At 40.2% G+C, this 24450-nt stretch overlaps 2 long non-coding RNA genes across 3 annotated transcripts in view; one reads left to right on the forward strand and one right to left on the reverse strand.

Moving 5' to 3' along the window:
* The window catches only part of LOC119627238 (uncharacterized), an 85181-nt gene extending 67277 nt beyond the window's left edge, over positions 1-17904 (reverse strand). Inside the window, exon 1 of the long non-coding RNA XR_005243337.2 lies at positions 17800-17904. This is a non-coding gene — a long non-coding RNA (uncharacterized lncRNA). The remainder of the gene's footprint in view (positions 1-17799) is intronic.
* The window catches only part of LOC103220231 (uncharacterized), a 98144-nt gene that overhangs the window by 21333 nt on the left and 52361 nt on the right, over positions 1-24450 (forward strand). For both annotated transcript variants that reach the window (XR_005243336.2, XR_492304.3), the window contains exon 3: positions 6134-6272. This is a non-coding gene — a long non-coding RNA (uncharacterized lncRNA). The remainder of the gene's footprint in view (positions 1-6133; positions 6273-24450) is intronic.

Raw genomic sequence — 24450 nt, forward strand, 5'->3', positions numbered from 1 at the left:
GGGCAGGAATTAAGTTACGACTATTATTCTCCTTGTTATTTTTACATTTTGTCAATGTCTCCTTTTGCCATTAGAACAGCTCAGCATTTCTCTTTCTTTTTGGGAGTCTGCAGGTTGTGGTTTGGTCCTATTGTGGGATAGGTTTTTTCGTCTCTGGCTGACAGACTTTCTCATCATGGGCTTGGGCTCCCTGATGGATGGGTATTAGGCTTATGCTCAACCTACTCTTATAGTGTCATGGCCCTCAGAGAGGCTAGAGATACCTTCACTCGAAGTGGCATGCTTCACATTATATGCTCTCCTCTGTAGTTTCTTGTCCTTGCACCTTACTGCACTGGGTTGGGTTGTTTAGATGTGGCTGAGGGAACAGCAGGCCCTTTGCTCCTCCCTTTCTCCTCTGAAGCGCTCAGAGTCTAGGCCAGTTCATTGTTGATGCACTGGCAGGTGGGGGCTTTCTGGCCTAGAATTGACTGGTCATGACAAGTAGGTGGATGTGAGGATTGAGGGAGATGGGGGACTTTGAACATAACTCTCAGGTTTACAGATTGGGCCAGTGGGTGGCTAGGGCTGGAGATCACTAAGATAAAGAATGGGAAGTAGGTTTGGTTGGAAAAATGGTAAGTCCAGTTTTGGAGGTGAGTTGGCTCTGCCTTCAGATCATCCTTCAGGTGGAGATGCACGTGTGGGCTGTTGTGAATGAGCATCTGCAGCTTAGCATCTGTCAGGCATAGGAGCATGGAGGCTCAAAGGGAGGCTCTGCTCCTTAAAGCCACTTTTAAAATTGCAGTGCTGAATACATCTGTCTCCCCAAAACTGCTGATGTGGTTGAATATACCAGATGTCTCAGATTTTTGAAGAGCAAGAATCAGGGTAATGCATTCCCAAACTCAGCAGCACAACTTTGTATTATAACAAAGTATGTAGAAAAAAGGTGCCTGCAGGATGAAGTCTCCCAAATGCAAAGCAGATTAGGTGAGCCTGAGTCATTTCACGTATGGGGCTGGCATGAGGCACTCAGAGTGGTTTGTGCAATTGCCTTCAACACCTTTCACTCAACTCAAGCTTAAATACAACACAATAAATTAATATTAATTAAACGATAGAGTTAGTTATCCTAATTGTCATCAACATACATTTATCAGAATTCCCCTATTTTGGGGTTTACTTAGGTTTGTCACTATTCTTGGTTACCGTTGAAGTCTTTAGTTGTGAGGGTTTAAGAGTGATTTTCTCTGAAAATTTCATTCCCTTACACCAAACATTGCATGGCTAAGTGAATATTTTGCTGTTGGTTAGTGTGATAGCAAAAAATTTTAAAAGGAACTTTTAAAAATCAGTTTTACATATGTGTCTTTATCGTTAGCCTTCATCTTTAGGGCATGGACCTTGGGATTTTATTTTCTCTGTAAAACTTTCTACCATCGCTCTGATTAAAAGAGGGAAAAGCTAAAACCCACATATTTAGAGGTGTGTACAGACTGGGTTAGGGGCTCTTGATCATAAGCCTGAGAATCAGGAACACTTCAGTGAACTCTCTGGGACATTCAAGAATAAGAGAAAAATGCTGAAAGAATCTAGCAATGCTGGCATTGTATAGAAAACCTTTTTTGAAAACAAATGTGCTGGGAGGGGCTTTGAGAAATCCTCTTGGGGCTTCCTTTCTTTGGCAGCTGAAGCAGTATTGTCCTCATTGTACAGCCAAGGAACTGAATCCTGGAGAGCTTCAGAGAGAGCTTTGGTGACTTGGCTAACATGCAGCACAGAAAATGCAGTGGAGGCTAATGGAACACAAATGTTGGCCCACCATTCTCACCACCACCTTACTCTGCCATCCATAATAGAAGGCCATTGTCAGCAAAAGGAGAACATGAGCTTCCTTAGCTCTCTCTAGAGTTGAAACTCCTGGAGGTTGAGCACCCATGACATTTCAGAAGGCCTTCACTTTTCAGACTTGTGGCCCCATATCAAGCTCAGCGGAGACACAACAGTGGACACTGGTTAAGAACTCAGCACCGGAGTGAGATAGTCCAGGGTTAAATGCCTTCTTTGCCACCTACCAGTTTTATGGCCTTGGGCAAGATACTTAATGTCTCTAACACTCAGTTTATTTATCTAAAAGTGGGGACAATATTACTATTTGATTTTGTTGTCAAGATTAAATGTGTGATCATCCCTGTAAACCACGCAGCACATAATGTCTAGAAGCATCGGCCACTGTGGTTGCTGTCAGCTCACCACCCAAGGGTGGTAAAAATGAGTGCTTACTCACACTCGTTTTACTTGTGTCTCACAATATTGAACATGCTCACGCACATCTCAGGCCTTTTCCCTCTGTGTTTTCCTTTCCACATCCCCAGCTATTGCTAACAATTTACACAATGTGAAGAAAGCAAAGCCCCTTTCCTTTGTCTCTTCACCTTCTATTTCTCTCACCTTCTCTGCCCCTCTTTGGAGACACTGAGTGAGGAGATCCTCACATTCGTGCTTGTGTGTCTGACGCTGCCCACTCTGCCTATTCAGGCTCCCACTCCCTGGACCCTTTACTTTCTTTCCAGCCAATCAGAATTTACTCTTTGCTGCCTTTTACCCAGAGGGTATAGATTCCTGGATTGCAGGTTGGATTCAACCTCAGAAGTGTTTTCTTTGAATGGCACAATGTTTAATTTTTTTTAAAAAATTATTAGTTACTTGGGAAATTTCATGTAAAAGCCGAGAAATGGTGTGTGTCTTTGGGTCCTACCTTTCCTAATGGCAGTCACTAGCTGAATAGCAGCTGTCCTCTCCAGACAGGCATGTGCTGCTCCCGTTCACCACAATCCTCACCCATCACGCCTTGTACCAGGCTGCCATATTATTTGCATTCCTGTCTGGACCCTATAATCATTTACTTTTGTGACCTAACAAATTTAAATCCCAAAAGGTAGTAATTGGTGGAGTGGCTTAATGTAGCCTGTGACTTTCTTACATTCCCCATATATTAAGCATTAGTGTACATTAACTACCTTTTTCATGCTGGGTTAAGGTGACGAACAGACATTTCAAGCCGACGCACAGTAGTACTATTTGCTAGTGTAGACTTGGGAGTATTACCATCTTTTCGTATGTCAGTATTTGGGTAATGTTTGCATCTGTATCTGACTTTTGCTTTTTCTACTTCAAATGTTATAAAAATGAATGGAGGTGAGAAAGGAGCTAATATCAATGTTATAAAGTTTGATGTCACTCAGTGCAATATTTGTTAGTCTCGTTCAGTCGTTCACTGAGATTTAAACTGGAAACTTAAAGAGTATATGTCAAATGCAGGAAACAAATCATCAAAGGCCAGGTCCATGAGAGGAGGTATATTTTCTAACATTTTAGCTTTCTCAGAATGGAACTACTCTTAGAATGTATCAGCCTATTGTTCCATTTTTCAATCTTCAAATCTGATAGAATTTTCCAGGAATATTATATGCATACAAAATGCTCTGCCTGTATTTTTGTTGGCTTATTTATTTTTCAGAGTACTCCTAGAGACACAAAGCTTACTCAAAGAGAAAAGATTTCACTGGTAGATTTCGTTAGGTCTGATACAGGCCATTGGGGGAGATTGTTGGGGAATATATACTAAGCACCTAGCAGGTGTCAGGTTCTCTTGAGCTGTCACAGCAGTCCTGTGAAGTAGGTTTTGACCCTGTTCAGTGAGACAGCATGGTGTCTCAGTCTGCCTAGGTCTGTTTTTTTGACTTCTCTGCTGACTTGCTCTGGGGCCTTGGGCAGGTAACTTAACTTTTGTTTTTGTTTTTGTTTTTTTTGAGCCAGGGTCTCGCTCTGTCACCCAGGCTGGAGTGCATTGACACGATCTTGGCTCACTGCAACCTCCACCTACCGAGTTCAGGTGAATCCCATGCCTCAGTCTCCCAAGTAGCTGAGATTACAAGCGTGCACCACCACGCCTTGCTGATTTTTGTATTTTTAGTAGAGACGGGCTTTCCCCCTGTTGACCAGGCTGATCTCGAACTCCTGGCCTCATGTGATCCGCCCACCTTGGCCTTCCAAAGTGCTGGGATTACAGGCGTGAGCCATCGCGCCTGGCCGTAACTAAACTTTTATAAGCTTTAGTTTTATCATCTGTAAGATAGTTTATGGTAATACATAAAATAATAAGTGTTAGCAATTCCTGGCACAAAATTAGTGGTCAGTGTGTGTTGGCTGTTGTTATTTACAGTAAGGTCCTGAAATCCTTCCATTTCAGACAGCTGACTGCTCTTCCTCCAGGCTTAGCCTACCAAAGGCAGAGGTGGTTACTGTCTGTTGTGGGTAGGGGGTGGGGGCCCTCCTCACTTCATAGATCAACTGTAGAAATTACTTGGAACTGGAGATTAGCTTTTTGCCACTCTGGTTCTGTCCTTGGTCCCTCCCTTTCTCACCTGACCTTTTGCACAGCTTGACTTCCTGTCTACTGCTTCTTCCTTGCTTAAATGAAGTTAATATCCCCCTCTGATACCCTTCTCCACAGTAGCCTACATGTTATTTCCCCATAAAGCTCAAATGATTTCATTGAACTTTATGATGCCTGTGAAAGATGTGGATGATTATCCTCAGTCTGGCCAGCAGTTTTAATTAGAGTGACTGTGAAGTGTGCTGTTAATTAAACAAGGAGTTATTTTTAGATATACGTGTTCATTAGTCCTGTGGAACACCTCTTCCTTCGGATTTTTAAAAATACAGGTTAATTTATGGTCTGGATAGGAGTCATTAACTCTTTAACTTCATCTTGCCTAGCAAAATCCCTCCTGGGGTTTCTCTGTTGCTAGAGAACCAGAGTGAAGGCAAGGTGGACGTGGCAGCTGGAGAGCAAAGCTGCCTTTCTTCCCATTGTGTGTTCTCTTCAGTGACACCTCCCAAAGACAGAGTTTGAAGCTGCAGAGATTTGCTCCAGAATACTCTAATGTTAACTACTTTTGAGCTTCAAGATGGAATTCAGGTCTAAGAACTATTGAGCCCTTTTAAACACACAGAGCTATGCTGTCGTCATGAAATGATTCACCCTTCAGTTTGCATTCTGGCAAACTTACCCCCAGGGCTGTCTCTAATGTCTTACAGATTGGATCAAATTAAACTTAAAACATGTTTATAAAATTTGAGGCAAGAATATACCAATTAAACATATGTATGTTATTGTATGTATATGAGCCACATATGTATTTAAAAAAAAGATGACTTCAAAAGATACATACTGTATGATTCCAATTTATGTACTTCTTGATTCCATTTATAGAACATTCTCAAAATGACAAAATTATAGAAATGGAGACAAGATCAGTGGTTGTCAGGTGTTAGGGACATGGTGTGACTATAAAGGGGTAAATGGGTAATTATTTGTAGTGATGGATTAGTTCTGTATCTTGATTGTGGTAGCTACATGATAGCTACATGATAGTTACATGAATCTTTACATGTGACCAAATTTCATACAACAAAACACAAACACACACAAAGAAAGACAGAAAAGAAAAGCAATCACAGCAAGATATTTATGTATTATGACATGTATTAGGTCAACTATGCATAACTATACCAAACAAAATAGAAAGTAAATAATTGCATGTGGCTTTCCCTGTGATCAAGACATAAAAATCTCAAGTTAACAAAAGGTTATTTTTGCATTAGAATGTAACGGGGCTTTAACACATGAGTTTATAAATGCTCATTCTTATTGTGAACATTAGCCTCTGTGTGGTCAATCATCAATAACGCAGAATTTATGGGAAATATCTCTTTTTTCTCTTTCCCTTTATTACCATCATCTCACTTCGATGTGACTATTGACTGTGATTGATTTTTAGGAGTGTGACTGTAATTGAGAAGACCACCTTCTCTGTGTTGTTGACTCTTGATTTTCTTGGAAACGTTAACTCCTTACACATGCCCAGTCTTGATAGATTGTGACGGGTTTAAGCTTATCTTGTGGGATTTCCCCCCTTCTTTGTTTAATGGTTCCCAATCAGTGTTCCCTCACACCAAATTCCTCATGCCTTCATGGGGGAGGGGTACTATTTCTTATGGTGGAAAGTGATCTAACAGGTAAATAATATGACAACATGTTAAATCATCTTGGAGTAATTCTTTTTTTTTTTTTCTTTTGAGATAGAGTTTCGCTCTTGTTGCCCAGGCTGGAGTGCAATGGCGTGATCTCAGCTCACCGCACCCTCTGTCTCCCTGGTTCAAGCAATTCTCCTGCCTCAGCCTCCTGAGTAGCTGGGATTACAGGCATGCGCCACCACGCCCAGGTAATTTTGTATTTTTAGTAAAGACAGAGTTTCTCCGTGTTGGGCAGGCTGGTCTAAAATTACTAGAAAAATAGAAGTAATGTATTATAGCAATTTATTTAAGTTATTCTTATATTTAAAATACCAGCAGTTAAATATGCCTAGGAAAATCTAAATAATGACCCATTGGTATTAGAAGGAAATTGGGGCAGTGTTTAACCTAAAGGGATGACTAGCATCAGTAGAATTTCAGTCACTGTGATACCTGGGAAGGGAAAATAATTTTTTTGGGAGGTGCACGCAGTTGGCTTTTTTCATGCTGTTTGAGTTATAATAATCAAATAATTGTCTAAATTGAGCATGAAGGTTTTCTTACTTCTATATGTTCAATAATGTATTGAAATTTAAAAATTTATGTAAAACAGAATTTAAGGAGTCTATTTGCAAATCTTAGTATCCCTAATAGATTTTAAGTTCTCTGAGAGCAGAGGCTATGCCTTTTACAGCTTTATTTCTCAGTACTATATAGTAGAAATTTTATATACTTACTTATAGTTAATATCATTAACATATTTGATAGTAGATATTTAATAAAGATTAGTAGATTGGATATGTTGATGTATTTCTAAAATTTAGTTTGTTTTGAGGCAGAGTCTGACTCTGTTGCCCAGGCTGGAGTGCATGGCGTGATCATGGCTTACTGCAATCTCTGCCTCCTGTATTCAAGCGATTCTCGTGCCTCAGCCTCCTGAGTAGTTGGGATTACAGGCATGTGCCACTTTGGCATGGCTAATTTTTGTGTTTTTAGTAGAGACGGGGTTTTGCCATGATGGCCAGGCTGGTCTCGAACTCCTGGCCTCAAGCAATCCACCCGTCTCGGCCTCCCAAAGTGCTGGGATTATAGGCGTGAGCCACAGCACCTGGCCAGATATATTTTAAAAATTTAGATACAAACATACTATTATATGGGTGAGAGCAATCACTAATTGCCATATTCATGTTCTCTGTTTTCTGGTTCTCCTTATTCTCCTTAACTAATATCATATTCAGGCACTACATAGCACTAATTACATTTTTTGTCTTAATATTCTTTAAGAGGTCATTTGAGATATTAGTGTTAAATTTATATACATGTAAGAAAATTCTATTTTATGTCCATTTCTTAGTTTTTTTTTTTTGAGATGGAGTCTCGCTCTTGTCACCCAGGCTGGAGTGCAGTGATGCGATCTCAGCTCACTGCAAGCTCTGCCTCCTGGGTTCACACCATTCTCCTGCCTCAGTCTCCCAAGTAGCTGGGACTACAGGCGCCTGCCATCATGCCCGGCTAATTTTTTTGTATTTTTAGTAGAGACGGGGTTTCACCGTGTTAGCCAGGATGGTCTCGATCTCCTGACCTCGTGATCTGCCCGCCTTGGCCTTCCAAAGTGCTGGGATTACCGGCGTGAGCCACCACGCCTGGCCTAAGTTAATTTCTTGAATATATGCTTCCTTGCTTAAGAAAACTGTGCTTTGGAGAAATGCCAGCTTCTTCTGTAATGAACATCCATAGTCATTGTTTGAAGAGAAAATTTAATATGACTTTTTCATAAAAGTAGCAGATGGCCAATATACAATCCATATCATTATCAATAATCTTTTACTACATTTCTGAGTTTATTTTTCCAAATTTCATTCCTAGGAGTTGAAAAGCAATTATATATTATTTTGCTCTAAAATAATGTTAAACTCTCAATTCTATCTAAGAAAACTCTGAAAACTGTAGAAGGAAAGGGTTTTAATTTTTGTTTTTTCTTTTTATTTATTTATTTTTAAAATCCATGTTACCAAAGTCAGAAAACTTTTTCTGTAAAGAGCCAGACAGTAATTATTTTTCAGTTTGGCAGTTCAAAAAGTCAGCTTTTGTTGCAACTACTCAGCACTGCCCTTGTAGGGAAAACAGCCAGAGACAAGATGGAGACAAATGGGCATGATTGGATTTAGCCTGTAGTTCTTAGATTCTCTCTCCTGTTATAGACACTATTAAGCTAGTGTTATGGAGAAGATTTACCTGGAGGCACTATTGAAGTTTCAAAATGTTGGCAGTAATGAATGTGTGGGAGGAGATGGATGATCAATCTGTGGAATCTGCAGTGACTGAAACTCAGCATTGGCACTAGCTTTAAGCACAAAAACCAGGTCCTCTGGTGCCCAAGTGAAAGGAGAATACTTTGTTCTTCACTCTGCTTTAATGGTATCAGTTGGTAGATGTCCACTGGCCCTGTCACAAGGTGATGTGTGTACAGCAGATGGTACCAGCACAAAAGCAAGTAGAAGTTTGTTTTTGATTGGTTACTCTTTGCTTCCTCTTTGATACCAAACCGATAGCACGGGCACTCAGTTTCTATACTAGGTAAAGGAAAAAAATGGCAATCCATTATTCTTCCATTTAGACCAATCCAAATTGATTGTCCTCCTCATTTCCAATTTATCCTGCCCCATGACTCTCTTAAACCATAACTTCAGGAGCAAAAGTATTTATATATTTTTGCTGAGTTCAAGGATTTAATGTGCTGAGCAACATATCATTCAAGGAGCTGACCTACCAGTTTCTGATTGATAATGGAAATGTTAATGTATTGTTAGTCCTCTTATTTTTAGCCTAAAGTGAGCTAATAACTAGAATCATTATGTTGTGCCTATAAAGTGTTCAGGCAAAAGGGAAGGTGCAGAAGTTGAGATCTATTTGTCAAGTTAATTATAATATTGGAAAAGCGAATTAGATTGAAGGAAAAATCCAATTTCATACCCTTTTGCTGGTAAAAGGGGCAATGGAATATCTAATTTCTGAACTCTTGTAATGCTGTTCCTTGGATAAGCTTATTGCTGAAAATTTTACCTATTAAATCTATGTCTTATAATAATTATTAGCTCAACACTTACTACTGTAAAACCTAATATTTCACTGCATGAAACACACCGTTTCTCTGAGACTTTTGTCAGTCTCTCTGCCCTGATTCTCTCATGTTGCCATGGCATTCCATAGAGCAGCCACCTGCTCACCCTGGGCCTTCTAGCTCTGTGCTCTACAAGGTACAGGCTCCTACCAAATCTGAAGGGGAGTGAGAGAAAAGATGAAAATAAACCCTGGGTGGTGGTCAGGAAGTGTCCTGTCAACCCTCTGGGTGGGCCGGCAACATACATTCTTCATGGAGGGATATCGCCCCTCCCACCTCTGAGTTGGGAAGGGGTACAAATATCAGTGTTTGAGGAACCAAAACTCTGAGGCATGACAATGGCTTGTAGCCTTTCAAAGGGTCACAGTACATAAACAGATATTTAAACAATATATCTGTGGCGTTACAACGTCAAGGGGGAGCAATTAGAAAAAAGGCTAAAAAGACTCCAAGGTGGGGGGATATACTTTTTAAAAAGTTCAGATATACTGCTGTGTGATGGAGAAGGAGGGCCCCTTTGCCTTTTTTCTTAACCATTCCAAAGCCCCTGATTTGGCCAAGTGAACAATGGACACCCTTGTGCTGGCAGATCACGTCTTAAGTCCCAAAGGTGCCCGTGTTTGCCTTGTTGCGGGCAATGGGGGAAGCTTGGGCAACCCAGGCTGTCTTCTCCACTGAACCTCATCTCTAAAGCACTGGTTCGTAGATGGCGTCTTCTAGCTCCAGTTCTCCAGATCCATATGCCTATTTGAAAAACACTCAGACACCAGTTGCAGTGTTTTGAGCTACTTCACAGAGGGGTGTTCATAAAGAGTTATTGCCAAGGAGAAACGCCAAAAGACTTGAACATCCTGGGAGCATTTTCATGCTAACCAGTTTTGCTGTCTTTAGAGAGAAAAGGATTGGCATTTTTCTTTTCCACCAGAATAATTTAACCTTAAACTCTTGGTAAATGTCAAAATCCCAAATAACACTCCTCTAATATGTTAAAGCGGAAGGGGAAAAAGAATGAAACACATCAGTTGGCCTTTCCTTGGTCTCTTGATCCCACACTCCCTTGGTGAGGACCAGCAGAAGTGAAAATGGAGCGCTCTGGAAGAGCGAGGATTTTCCTAAGGCCGTCTCCTGTGCTTCCTCATCCCCAGCTCTCCATTTCTGGAATAAAACAGCAGCTGTGCAGTGAGGACCCTGAGCAGCTGAAGATCCAATTAACAGAGTCTCGGACTGACGTGTTCACACTTGGAAACCTCTTTGGAGACAGGCTACATGGCAGTTACAGAAAAGATGTTCTTGCCTCTGGGATGAGCTCTGTCAGTCAGAAATTTATTTAAAACAGTTACCCCCCCCACCTCCTGCAACAATTGGTGAAATTTGGGAAAGATACTAGAGTCTAATGATCTTGTTTCTTTGCTATATATTCTCACAAAGTGAATCTGACAGAGTAAAAGATTCATTGAAGATTAATTGAAGGTCAAGGAGATATTTGTCAGTGCCAGGCACTGCTCTCAGCACTGCCGAAGAGTAAAAAGCAGTCTGAGTGTGAAGAAGCTGATGGGAGATAAGAAAGTATAAGCTCAACAGCAGGAAAAAGCAGAACTTGAGCATGCCATGAGAAAGGTACAAGAAAGGTACTGTGAGTGGTCAAAGAAACGTAGATAACATCTGATTGGAAGGAGTAGGAGAGGCTTCCTGGAAGAGGTGACATATGAGATAAGCCTGTAAATAAGCATACGATTTGAAGGCAAGATGGTGAGAAGCCTATTCCAGAGGGAGGAAAGTATGTGAGCAGAAGCTTGGGTGGGAAAGCACCAGGTGTGTCCAGGGAACAAGCAGCTGGTTCTTGGAACTGGAAGTTCCAGGTGATGTTTGAGAGAGCAGTTTTGTTTTTTTTTTTTTTTCTCCCAGTGTAGGGCAGAAGTCACCTGTAAGAGTGAAGGAAGGAGGAGGAAAAGAGCTGGCAGAGGCTGCAAGGTCAGATGGCTCTTCAGAAGGCCTGAAATGGAGTTGAAGGACAGGGCAGCTCATTCTGCAGCAAACCCCATATATTTTCATCTGAATTTTCAAGGGTTGTGTGAGCTGACTCCCTTAATATCAGGCCAGACATCTTGGTGTCTGTGTGAGAGGTTAGACTAGGGGGAAACAGAGGAGAACCTTAGAGGGGAAGGCTCCTTTCTCTGTCACACCTGAAAATTTAGTAAGTCTATGCAGAATCCAAGAGGAAGTCCTAGGGAAAATGTGTGACTCAGGTTGGATGGACCCCAGAGCACCAGCCTACAGACCTCTGGTCTTACTAGAGAAGTAAGACTCATCTCTAGTTTTAATGGGTGACATAGTCAAGTCCTGACCAATCTGGGCCTCATTTTTCTGGCCTTGTGCATGGTACTATTACCTTCCCTACATACACAAGATCCAATTACAACCTAAGATGCTCACATCTGTGAAAGCACTTGGAACTTTTTTTTTTGTTTTTTTTTTTGGTACTGGTATAAGATGGTAGTGTGAGTCATAAATTACAGGTTTTTTAATAAGCTCTTTGCTCCCCTGGTCTAAAATGTAGAATCTGAGACTCTAGGGGTTATTTTAAACTCACAGATCCATAGACTGTAAACATTGAAAGGGACTTTAGTACCATCTAAACTCCCCTTCGTGAAAGGCAGCACACCATCATGGTTAAGAATGTAGATGCTGGAATAGATTCGATGCAAATTTCATCTCCACTACTTACTAGTTACATGATTTTGAACAAGACTATTTTAACCTCTCTGTGCCTCAGTCTCTTCATCTATAAAGTGGGGGTGAAAAATGCTCTCTAGGTCATAGAATTGTTGTGAGCTTGAGTTTGTATGTGTCATGCCCTGAGAACAGCACCTGTGTGTAATTAAGTACCATATGAACTGTGATAGCTAGTTCGACTGGTTTTTCACGTGAGGAAACAGAAATCTAGCCAGGTGAACTGACTTGCTCAAGGCACTTATTTGCCCTGTGGCAGGGCCAGGACATTAGAATGTGTTTCCTGACTCCCGAGTCAGTATCTTTCTACTTCCTCTCAGTGTCCTCTGTTGGTTGAGTCAGCAAAGTTTGCTTTTGGTAAAAATGTTTAAATGAAGAAAAGCATGCCAAAATCTTTCAGGTATTTTCAATGGGGAAAAAAATCACGGAACTTCAGGGAGAAGGAAGGGTCTCTCAGAAAGACTTCTGTAAAATCTGTCCTTTGACTTGCACAGGGGCCACTGAGGAGAGAACGTCTGGTCTTTCACTGACAACATCTCTCAAGTAGCCTTCATAGCATCCTAACTTGGAACAAATGTAGACTTTCCAGATCACAGCTGGATAAAAAGCAATATTTCAAATAATAATATTATTTGTAGTAGTCATTGGCTAAATTTATATATTTTTATTTTTATGCCTCATAACAATCCTGGAGGTTGGATGAATTATGTTTATTTAAAAATGAAGGCTGGGTGAGGTGGTTCACACCTATAATCCTAGCACTTTGGGAGGCTGAGGCAGGAGAATCGCTTGAGGCCAGGAGTTTGAGACAAGCTTGGGCAAAGTAGTGAGGCCCTGTCTCAACAAAAAAGTTTTACAGATTAGCCAGGCATGGTGGCATGTGCCTGCAGTCCCAGCTACTGACTCAACATCTCTAGTGGTGAGGTCAATAAATCTGTATTTCTTCTGCATGCAAAAATTTGAGCAGCACTGTGCTACCAGCCTTCTTCCCAAGTCCCATTCTACGTTAGCCCTGCAAGTGCCCAAGCTTTAGGACAGAGATGCCAGGAACTGAGCGCTCATCGCTTATTTGGCACTGGGGCCCGATACTGTGGGCCACACACTTCCCTATCACTTTCTGTAACTACGCAACAACTGCTGAAGAAAGTTCTCAGGCTCTTTAGGAAAGAGCCTTACATTCTGCATGCGAAGACAGTGATCAGAAGGGATGACAAGTCACGTCTATTTCTGGAATATGAGGAAGAATCAATTGTAATTGTGAAAATACCTCTATGTTAAACCTTCCGGTAACACTTTTACTACAAAATAGGAAAGAGAGAAGCTTACTATGGACACAGAAATCAATGTCTCTGGATTTCAAGGGAAAATAAAGGAGCTTTAAAAAAACAGAAGCAGCCAAGGGCAAATGGTCAAATCTCTCGCCTAAAGAGGAAGAATGTTTGTGTCCACTTTGAAATGAGTGAACATATACAACCTGTTGTGTTACCAGATGGTTTGACCTAACACATCCCAGGTACTATATTTTTAATTTGTTGGTGACTCAAAGGCACTCATAGGGTGATCTGGCAGAATCCATGAAGACGATTTTTGCTATTGCTTTTAATGGCAAAAACAGCAATTACTTTTGTACCAACGTAATGTTAATAGTTGCTTATAGATATCTCTCTCATCAAAATGCCTGAAATGCCATTGTTAGAGATGTGTTGCTTATGGCTAAATATTTCATCCAGGCATCTTTCCTAACAGATCTGGGGAAATATGGCCTGTTGACATTAAAATCCCATTATGAGATGGGACTATGGAGAACTGGAGCATGTGGGGATATTGGGGTGGAGATTGGAAAAGGAGGAAACTTTGCAGAAAGGAAAATAATAACTTTCTTAAGGTTTACCTTGTGTGAATCCATCACTCTTTCTAACACTTTGTGAAGCTCCAGCTAACCAGCCTAGAGCCAACTTTAAGAGCTGACAGCCCTGCCTTCATCAAATACCCCTGGTCAGAGAACCCTGAGCAGAGACACAGTTGGTCCCTTTGACATTGGTCTGTGATTGAAGAAAGGGCAATTTCTTTTGCCAGTGGGCCACTGCTGCCAGCCAGCTGTGGGCAGTGCTAGATCTTCCTCCCTTCACCTGGTAATATGCAGTCAGGTCACATGCCAGACCCTAACATATGCCTCCTTCACTTTCTGATCTCCTTTTCCAGATATCTCCATCACCTCCCATCCACATCTGTAATTGTACTCTTTGGGTCTTGAAGACTTCAGAAATCCCTTCTAACATGAAATATAGCTGGGTGTGATCATACTTTGTTTTCTGTTATCTCTTTAAACATGACTTAATTCAGCAGATACTAATTGATGGTCATTGAGAGCAAAAAGGAGACAATTTGGGAAGATTATGATATGATGATGCCAAAATATTTTGCACAGAGGAGGACTTTGTAGAGATGTAGAAACGACAATAAAAAATAAAGTGAAAAAAATATAATTTACCAAGATAAATAACAAGTTGTTCTTATATGTAAAATATGTGAAAGAGTTGTAAGAGGCCCCAGAATTTGTAAATGGGAGTCATTTAGGGCATTGAGTTTTTTCTTTAAAGTTGCTATTTAATAGGATTCAGATATTTAGATGCATTTTCTGTAGCTTCAGTGTATATTACATATGTTATATGTAACAGGTATATGACATATAATATGTCTATTTATTACATGTATTTGTTTAATTTAGATATAGCAGAGGACAAAAATGGAGGAATTTCTGAAGGAACTAGATTGTAAACCAATTTGAAGAAGCAGGTATTGAAGGAGAAAATTGCCATTTAGAGGAGATAGCATAAGCTCATGGAGGGGGAACCACACATAAGGGGGCTACAGGCTGCTTGAACGAGGCAGAGTGGCCAAAGGGGCGAGGCTGGAGGTGTGAAGTTCAAGCCAGGTGGAGGGAGCAGCTGATGAAGCAATCTGTAGGGGCAGCCTTGGTGTGGATCTGGAGGGTTCCCAGTAAGCTCCTGGGCAGAAGGATGACTCCATATGAAGACTGTGAAGGTGGCACTGGACAGACAGCTGGGTCAGGGCTATTGAGGGAGACAGGGGACTAGAGGGAAATAAAGTGTCTGGTTGATCTCCAGCCATACACAGGTGAGTCTGACGAAGTGGGCAGAAATAATGTCTCCATCTCTTTCAGGGTGGGTGTGGAGGATCTGCTCTCATTTCCCTCATCTAGGCAATTTCTTGCATATAGATGAAGAGACTCGGAGGGATGGTTCCCTCTAGGTAAGGCTGCAGAGTGGGTCAGGTGGTCCTTTTCAGATGGTCCTTGCCCCTCCCCGCAGAAGGGGCTCAGGCTCCCTTCTGTGCATCATTTTTTGAGATGAACTATTAGGAAACCCATCGTGTTCAGGGAGCTGAGTCTTTTGCCTGGTGGTAGAACAATGACACATGCATTCTGGCTGATGTCTGGCTCCATTTTTGGAACCCATAACAATTATTCCTTTAAAATTCCAGGTTGAAATGGAGAACTGAAATCTGAAAGTGGCTCTTCAAATGAGTGGGGCAATGTGTTTTAAGCATTTAATCTCAAAAGACTCCACTCACCTCCTCCGATTATTTTAGAGGCTGACTTTCTCTGAGAATAGAGAAGCAAAGAGAGGAAACTCATTTTGATCTAATGTACTCTTAGTCAGTTTAGGGGGCTGAGGCCACAACTGGTGTTTGAAGGGAAAATTATAGAGCCCCAAGTGGAGCCAGGAAAGCTTCCATTTTCTTCTCGGCCTTAACACACCCTCAGCAAATGATTGAAGCCTGGGAAATTATGAATATCAGATTAATTGAACAGGAAAACCAGTGAACAGCTGCAATTTTCTGCCATGGAATTTTTTGGTTTTTAATTTAAGTGATAGGAAACCATTTTATGCATTGGGTTTTCCAAATTGATTTCAAGAGTGTACTATGCTAATATGTGGTAATTTTACACAATAAAAAATTGGCTTTCTACTTGGAATTTTAGGCATGAGAGTTGCATCATGATTGTTATACTTATTTGTTCTCTGATGAAAGAAAAGAAGATTGAACATTAAAAGCTGAAGGTCATCCATACAGTTGTCCCAATAGCAATCTGTGTACCTTTAACCCTGAGGAGGAAAAGTAATTACCCTTTGGCTTCTGGTGACCTCAACTAACCTTTGTTGAAGGGCCAGAGAAAATAAAAGCTGACCATCAGCCTGCCCTGGCTGCCCTGGGCTTAACCTGCTGTGTGAATGAAGAACAACCCAACAATAGGATGAGAGGATGTTGCCATGGAAATAGGCCTGGACGAAGGAGCAAAAATCAGAAATTTATCACAATTAATTGTTCTATTAAGAACCTCCCATCTTTTGGATTATTCTCTGGGGGTAGGGATGGAAGATGTGTTCTCATTTAGATCTTATGAGAGAAAATTCTGCTTGCATAAATGAGGCAGCCCATATAGTAAAACCATTCTAAGTAGTGGCGAGAATTGGACAGATTTGTGAGAGACGGAAGGATCTATATCTCCTCATAATCTATAAAGATGCAAATGCAAACAGCCAGGACGAGGGCCAAAGAACCTCATTCTATCAGGGGAATCAGCTGAAGTGTGGGTCTGGACATACGTCTTTTTAATATTTTCAGTAGACTGTTGCCTGCGCTTTCATGCCTTGGCAAGGTCTGCAAAATACAGGTAATGATATTTTAACAGTACAGAAATGAGTTGTCATATTTTATTCTGCTTATTTAGCCTTTCTGTTAAATAGAATCCAAGTTCTATGTATTTTTAACATGAGCTTGTTTAGATTAGAAAATAGAAACTTGCTATCCAATTATGTTCAGATTAAACTAGACTAATCCATGATGCTCTGGGTGCTATAGACTAATTGCAGAAAAAAGAAATAGAGTGAGAAATAGTTCTTTTATGGAGAGCCTACAAGTTATCTCTTAGGTAGAAGCAGATGTATTTAAAAGTAATAATATTTTTATTTTTAACGTGAGAATGTTTTCATTTGTATTCATCATACAAAGATGAAATTAGACTTTAAAAATGTGGATTTTTGATCAGTTCTTTCATTTATTTGTATTAAATGGATTAATTAATTATTGAGCAAAGGACTGTATGTCAACTTAACTTCTTTTTCGCATGACAGATAGCAATATGAAACACTATTTGCTGTATTTCCTAAATAGTGAGTTACTCGTGTTAATCAGTTTTTAAAATAATTTGTGGTGCTGAAACAAAGCAGGTGGTTAAGCTCAGACATTGATTTTCTCTTTAATGGGTATTTCATCAGTGAAATTTTAACCACCGATGAAGGAGAATATAAACCATAGTAGGTGTTCACTGAAGACTCTTGCTTACAGTGAGAAGATATGTTTTTCTGTCACAGTGTAAGATGCCAACATGAGTTTCAGCCATGAATTTATGAACCTATGAATTTTAACTCCAGATGTTGATAAGAAATTAATCTCATACTGGGGAGCATTGTCAGCTTTCATTAGAACTTGGGAAGTTTACATTTGGTAGAAATAAACTTTTTAAACGACAGGACATGTGTTGGAAGTCTATTAACTAACAATGAAATCCAGCTCTTGGACTTCTTATTTACCCATCTGCTCCCTGCAGTTAGTTTAGTACTCGTTTGGTGCGATTCTGGTATTGTTAGGGCCAGGATTCTGTTTGCTAACCCCTCAGGTACCTGTGGTTGGAAGGCCCATCTCAAATAATATAATAGACTTGGCCAAACTCATTGAACACTCTCCGTGGCCTTTGGCAGGCTTTTAAGCTTTTTCTCTGCTATAGATAACAGTTTTTCTGAAGTGGCAGCAACATAGCTCTAAAAATACATCTACAATAAGGTCCTAGTTGTACTTACCTTATAGTTCAGCAGCACCTCGCTGGTGGCGATCATGCTTCGTAATTTCCATTTGCTTTAGTTTGCTGGTAAGCACATACCTGCTTGTAGGGTGCTAAGAGTGTTCTTTCTGGCTAAGATGTTTGCAGCGTTGGGCTTCGTCTTTACAGTTCTCAGTTTATTTGGACCCTCTCCAGGTTTTCTCTGTTTATTAACCCTCACCTGGACGGCGTGGCTGAGACAGCGGAACCAAAAGTAAAGATGGTAATGGGTTTCTGTTGTTTCACCTGTCTGGGCCAATAGAAGATTGAAAAGGAGAATGAGGAGCAAGATCAAAATGTAAAAAACAGTGCTAATCTTGCCTTACGTAGAGAGAGGCAGCAGATACCTACCTGGTCTTCCCCATTTAAAACGATTATGCATAATTTCTGCTGGTTTGGATAATCAGTTCTGTATTGTAATTACGGAAAGATATTTCATTATGTACAGTTTGCTTATGGACTACATTTTTATTGTTCTCAATTTTGTTCAGAGGAAGAAAATTATATATGTTTAGTGAAGTTTACTTAGAAATCTTCCCAAAAGAATTCTGTAAGGAATAGGGTAGATCAAATCTCTCAATGACTAGATATTTAAGTGCAGACATGAGAGTATTTACTGATTTATAACTAATAAAGCTTCAGCTTAACTGCTCTTCAACGACACCTATAAAAATGGTATTAAAGTGTGATGAGCAATTTAAAAGACAAGGACTACTGAGAAGAGTTTTTTATAGTTTGTAGCTATCTGCACTTTATTTTTAATCTTTTATTCTATGTGTACAAACTTAACTATGAAATAAATCCACAAACTCTGCAGTGTAAATGAGGAGCTAAATACGGTATGTAAGAATCACAAAAATAATTATGTCATAAATGAAAGCAAAAATTAGATGATAAATATATGTGTGGAAAAATGCCAAAAATTGCCATCCAGGACACTTTGAATGTACGTATGGAAAAACCAACATGGAATTTTGTGAAAAGAGTTCAAGATAATTTTTATAGGGTTAACATTACATATTTTAAACAGTATGATATTTAGTCAATAGAGTTGAAGATAATTTATATAAGGTAAACATACAAATTTTTAAAATTACATGGCATTTTGTCAAGAGAGTTTATGATAATATTGGGTTGAATAGACACTTTCAACTGAAGGGGGAAAAGCTATTTTAACAGTTTTTGGGTGTTAACACTACCAGCTCCCAATTAAGCAAACATTAACAACGTGACATTATTCTGACATACTCAGTATTTAAAATATCTTTCCATGGATTACGTGTGGTGTAATGAATCATATACAGAATATAGGATATTTTAGTGGAATATCAAACTGTGGTGTTAATACTGTATCTGGGTTAAAGAACGTGAAAACATCATAAAAAATTATATGGCATCAGTGTTCCTCATAAAAGGACATAATTCAGTCTTGTTCAACAGACTGATGGAAATGAAATGCTGTCAACCTTTCTACATTTTCAAGCACAACATATAAAGAAGGTAACTCATGAAAACAAATTTAGATCCATTTAAATACACCGCAGAAAACAAAGATATTCCAAAGAAATAGTCAAATATGCCTCTCATCAAGTCCTGCAAGGTTCATCCTGGATTGAAGCAGGGAATTTTATAAACGATTATGTTATTTAATAAACATATATATATATATCTCCATATATTATGTCATCCTGAAGCAAATGATTAACCCAGTTTAAAGTCACAACTACTAGAATTCAATATACAATAGTACCAGGTATCCAGCTGTGAAGTAGCTGGGCTTGGGGCTTTCTATTTCCACCTCCCCACCACAAGCACATAACTACAGTTCATATCTAAGCTTTGAGTAAGAATATCAGCTACCTTAAAAGTTGCCTTCAGGATGAAATACCTTTAAATGCTGCAGCGCCCTGGATTTCCAGTTAACCAAACTATATTTCCAGCAGAAACTCCTGGGGTATAGAGTAGTTCTCGTCTGTAGGCTCTTCCCGCTGGTCTTCTTAGGAAGCGTTGCTGGAGCACTTTATTTATTTATTTTTAATCCTGTTGATAATTTGACTGTCAACTAATGCTCGCCGACTCATCACTAGTCTTTCTTAGGGTGGAGATGACTGGAAGGTTGAAGGACTGCAAGCCATACATCATTCTCCCCTTCTCAGTGCACCTTAATATGAACATGGCATCATGACTCCGAGGAAAGGAGGGGAAAGCTGAGCCATCAGATATTCCGCAAATTGCAGGCTTTCCCTATGTCCTGTAGTGCTGGAAAGGGGGATTATTACTGCAGAAAAAAAAAAAAATCTGGCCACACTGTAGAAATAATCACTGCAATTGAGCTCCCTGCTATCTCCCCTTGTTTCTTCTCTCTCTCTTTCTCTCTCTGTGTCTCTTCCTCTCTCTTTTTCTTGCTCTCTGTACGAGGCCCCAGCTGATTCAGGCTGCATCCAACCATACATAAATCATTCCCCTTATTCTATTGGTTACATGGTACATGGCAAGTATTGATTTTTTCCGTTGCCTCATTGCTGGAGAACACTTGGTTTTTGTGAGACAGAAAAAGAAAAAACCAAACCAAACCAAAGCAAACAAAAAAACCCTCACCAGAGTTTTGTCTAGATAAGAAATAATCAGGTAGATGTGTACCATGCTGGTGATAAGTGCATTCTAAAAACAGCATACTTTTGAGAGGCCTTTTACTGTCTATTTGCATGTTCCCAATATCTCCTGTCTCAAAATTAAAAAAAAAAAAAAGAATTGTTTCTAGTGGTGGAGAGCTCTGGGCTAAGGACTTAGGAAGGATACACACAGAGAGAGATCTTCGCTAATTGTTCGGGGTAAGGAGGCAACTAATTGATCACTGCTAACTCCAGGAAAAAAAGAAAGTTTAGTTAAAACACAACTCACTCACAAAACAGGAATAAAGGGCAAACATAATGCCTCCTGGCCAAATGACAACATACAAGACAGGAAGAAAGAGATGTTTGCCTACGTTTATTTTGTGTGGTGATAAAATGTGCAATTACGCCTTGTTTGTGTGAAGTATAAATATAAAACACTGTCAATATATTGTATCTTGTAATACTCAGAGGTGGGAAATAGCAAAAAAGCAAGTGTGTCTTAGTTTAGGGTTCTGACATTTAATACTTCAGAACCTAAGTTAAAACGCACGGGAGTTTTAATATTTGTTGCCAAGAGCCATTTGTTTTAAAGTGATAGCAGCTCTTGGACTCTATCCGAAGGGGTTTTATTCCTGAAATATCAAAATAACTTCTTTATGAGGTAATGCTGTCCAAAGGAGCATCCCAATATATGAGGAAATTGTTATAACGAGGAAATCATTAGAAGAAGGTGATAGTGCTAAGGTAAGATGTGAAAAGATGGTAAAAACCCACTTTCATTTTATGAGCCTATGTTACAACTGATTATTAATCTAACAAAGGGTGAAGTTTAAGAACAAAACAATTCAGTGAGTTACACAGGTGGCAGGGTATTTCTGTTATTTTCATTTTTTTGAGATGAGTCTCACTCTGTTGCCAGGCTGGAGTGCAGTGGCGCGATCTTGGCTCACTGCAGCCTCCGCCAGGTTCACGACATTCTCTCGCCTCAACCTCCCGAGTAGCTGGGACGACAGGCGCCTGCCGCCGTGCCCGGCTAATTTTGTTTTTGTATTTTTAGTAGAGACGGGGTTTTACTGTGTTAGCCAGGATGGTCTTGATCTCCTGACCTCGGCCTCCCGAAGTGCTGGAATTACAGGTGTGATCCACCGCACCCAGCCAATTTTTGTATTTTTGGTAGAGGCAGGGTTTTACCATGTTGGCCAGGATGGTCTTGATCTCTTGACCTCATGATCCGCCTGCTTCAGCCTCTGGTGGCAGGGTATTTTCTTTTGTGTTCTACTTAGAGGTGTCAGCTGATACATTTACCATGTAAAAATTGCAAGTGAGAAGTGTAATGGCTTCTTTAACCTACTTTATGAAGTTAAAAAATTTCTTTTAAACCCAAGCCTTTATTCCTTACATAAATAGAGTCCATTAAACTGTCACCAGCCTCAGAAGTCAGACTATGATTTCTCCTTTTTTTTTTTTTCCCCCACAAAAGTTGTGCTGGAGGATTCTTTTTGTCTTTTTGGTTTGTCAGTTTACTGTGTGGCCCTTGGTCCTTAATCCATGTTTATGATAAGGTCTGCCCAACAGAGGATTCTGTAGAGTTGAGCTGTGAGGTCTACCCAGGTAGAGCTGTGGCCAGCCCTTTGGGTGTTTAGCCTCTCAATGCACGGAATACTACTCATCTCTCTTGTCTTTATCAATCCCTTTTATTGAAGCACTCAGAGCTTTGCTTTTTACATTTAAGTACTGGTTTATCTACATTGCCATTTCAAGGGAAACCATGAATTAAGATATGGGAGAAGGCCTTAGGAAACCTGCATGGAATTTTGTAGGTATTAATGTTTCGTTGTTTTGTGTGTTTGTTATAGTTTAGGGTTCCAGCCCACTACTTATTTTCTCAATCATCTCATATCCATGTATTGGAGAGAGTAAGATTGCCTGCCAACTTACCTAGGTGGCAAAAGAGTTCCTAAAGGGCTTTGAACACTTTGAATTTAAAAGGAAACAGACAAGAAAATGACAAAAACTACAGGCAATGCTTTGAACCTGACCTTTTTTCTTTTCTCTGCCTCATCCTTTCCTAACTCAACAACTTGAACATGATTTTTGACCATTGGTTGTTGCCAGTGGTTTGCTGGGCCGAGGGGAAGCTGCAGAGCGAAATGCCCATGCCCCCTTCAAATGCAGTGGGCTCACTGGGCGAACACAGGCATACAAACTTCTGCACAAGCAGAGGTGTGTGTCCCACACGTGGTACGGGTTTCTGCTGTGTAACTCTTGTACTCTCTATAGGTCTGTTTCTCTAGGAAAATCATATAAGAACCTTAAGTAATGAATACCAAAAGTGCTTTTCTTTTCAATGTTTTATTTTCATTCACTCTAACAAGATTTTAACTGACAAGCAGAGCCTTGCCCACAGTGGACACTCAACAGGCATTTGTTTGTTTAGTTTGGTACAGTGTGGGCTCCAAAGGAGAGGTAACTATAACCACGGCTAGCAATTATTATGCACTTAGGAGGTTACATGTATTACTTCATGTAATTCCCATAGCAACCCTGTTTTTAACCAACTTTATTTTTATGCTCATTTTAAAAATGAGGGCATTGAGGCTGAGAGAGGCTGGGTAATTTGCTGAAGGCCACCTCGCGAATCAAAGGTGGAGTTGTGTTTCAGACCCTGTTGCTGTTACCATCACCCAGTGAGGTGGGGCCGTGGCTGCCTGGCAGAGCCCCTTTTTGCCAGCTGGGAGTCTTGAGCAAGAACTTCAGCAAGAGCATGGCTTCTGTGCTGGGCTTGAAGCACATTGTATCCCATGATTTTCATATTCTGTGGGTATATGTTGGTTCACCATAAAAAAAAGAAATCTTTAGCATTTCCTAGTGGCGATTGCCATTGAAAGGAATTTCTCTGTGAACGTTTTTGAACATGAATATCATTTTGGGGAGGAAAATGTCTACCTGCTAACTGGTGTGGTATAGCTAATGTGAGGCTCACACATGGAAGAAGTGACAGTGGCAGGGCCCCAGCACATGAGAGTCCCAGATAGAACCCACACCCTGCTCTGAGGAACCGTGATTTTCTTCAGAAAGTGGTAAGAATGCTCAGTTGAATTAATAGGTTTTTCTGAGAACCCAAACACCACTCTTTCTTTTATCTCTTCTACTGAAACACTGCCAGGGGAAACAACAAAGTGAGTGGGGCTTACCTTAGATGGTCTCCTGTAACAACAGGCCATAAGGGCTTCAAAATTTTAAGGTAGAAAGAAATGTAGTTGAGAAACTGGTTGTTTATGTTATCTGCAGCAAACTCCTTAGAGGAGGAAGATGGCTCAAACCTATTCTGAGAGGACTAAACTGAGGTTTTCTGCCAGAGTCCCCTCTTACCCAGTGCTCTTGGTCTCTGTAACAGAGTGGTTTACTTAAAAAGCATTTATGCTTAAGTATTGAGGGCAAGTATGTATTTCAAACTGTAAACATAATAATAATAATAATAATAATAATAATAATAATAATAATAATGAAGTTTGTAACTGATGTGGGCACACATCACCAGGCATCCATTTACCTTTCTTCTCATCACATTCTTGCCATTGTTTTTGCTCTTCTTCGTGCCCATCTGACGGATATATTGGCCAATTCCCAAGCTAAGATCTTGAAGGGACTTTATGACAGTGGCTACCTCAGAGCACATCCCAAGAAATACTGCTGCCCAGCCATTTGCTTACTGCTGGACTGCATTAGCAGTTGATAAGTCCCAGTAAACAGGGCTGTCCCAACTCATCGGCACTCATTTCATGGCCTGGGTAGAAAAACAAAAGAGGTGTGAATAGGCTGTGGGAGAAGACAGTGTAACCAATACCCTGTGTTCTAAAACTGGACCAAAAAGAACCAGGGAAAGGTATTTTACCTGAATTCATTGCTTAGCAACAAATATATTACCTCCAGAGAATGCTGTCTTATAGGTTACCGAGTAACTGGCTGTGACAATTACCAAACAGCTGGCCTACTAATCTACATGCCCTTTAACC

Source organism: Chlorocebus sabaeus, chromosome 14, assembly GCF_047675955.1.
Source record: "Chlorocebus sabaeus isolate Y175 chromosome 14, mChlSab1.0.hap1, whole genome shotgun sequence".
Classification (NCBI taxonomy): domain Eukaryota; kingdom Metazoa; phylum Chordata; class Mammalia; order Primates; family Cercopithecidae; genus Chlorocebus; species Chlorocebus sabaeus.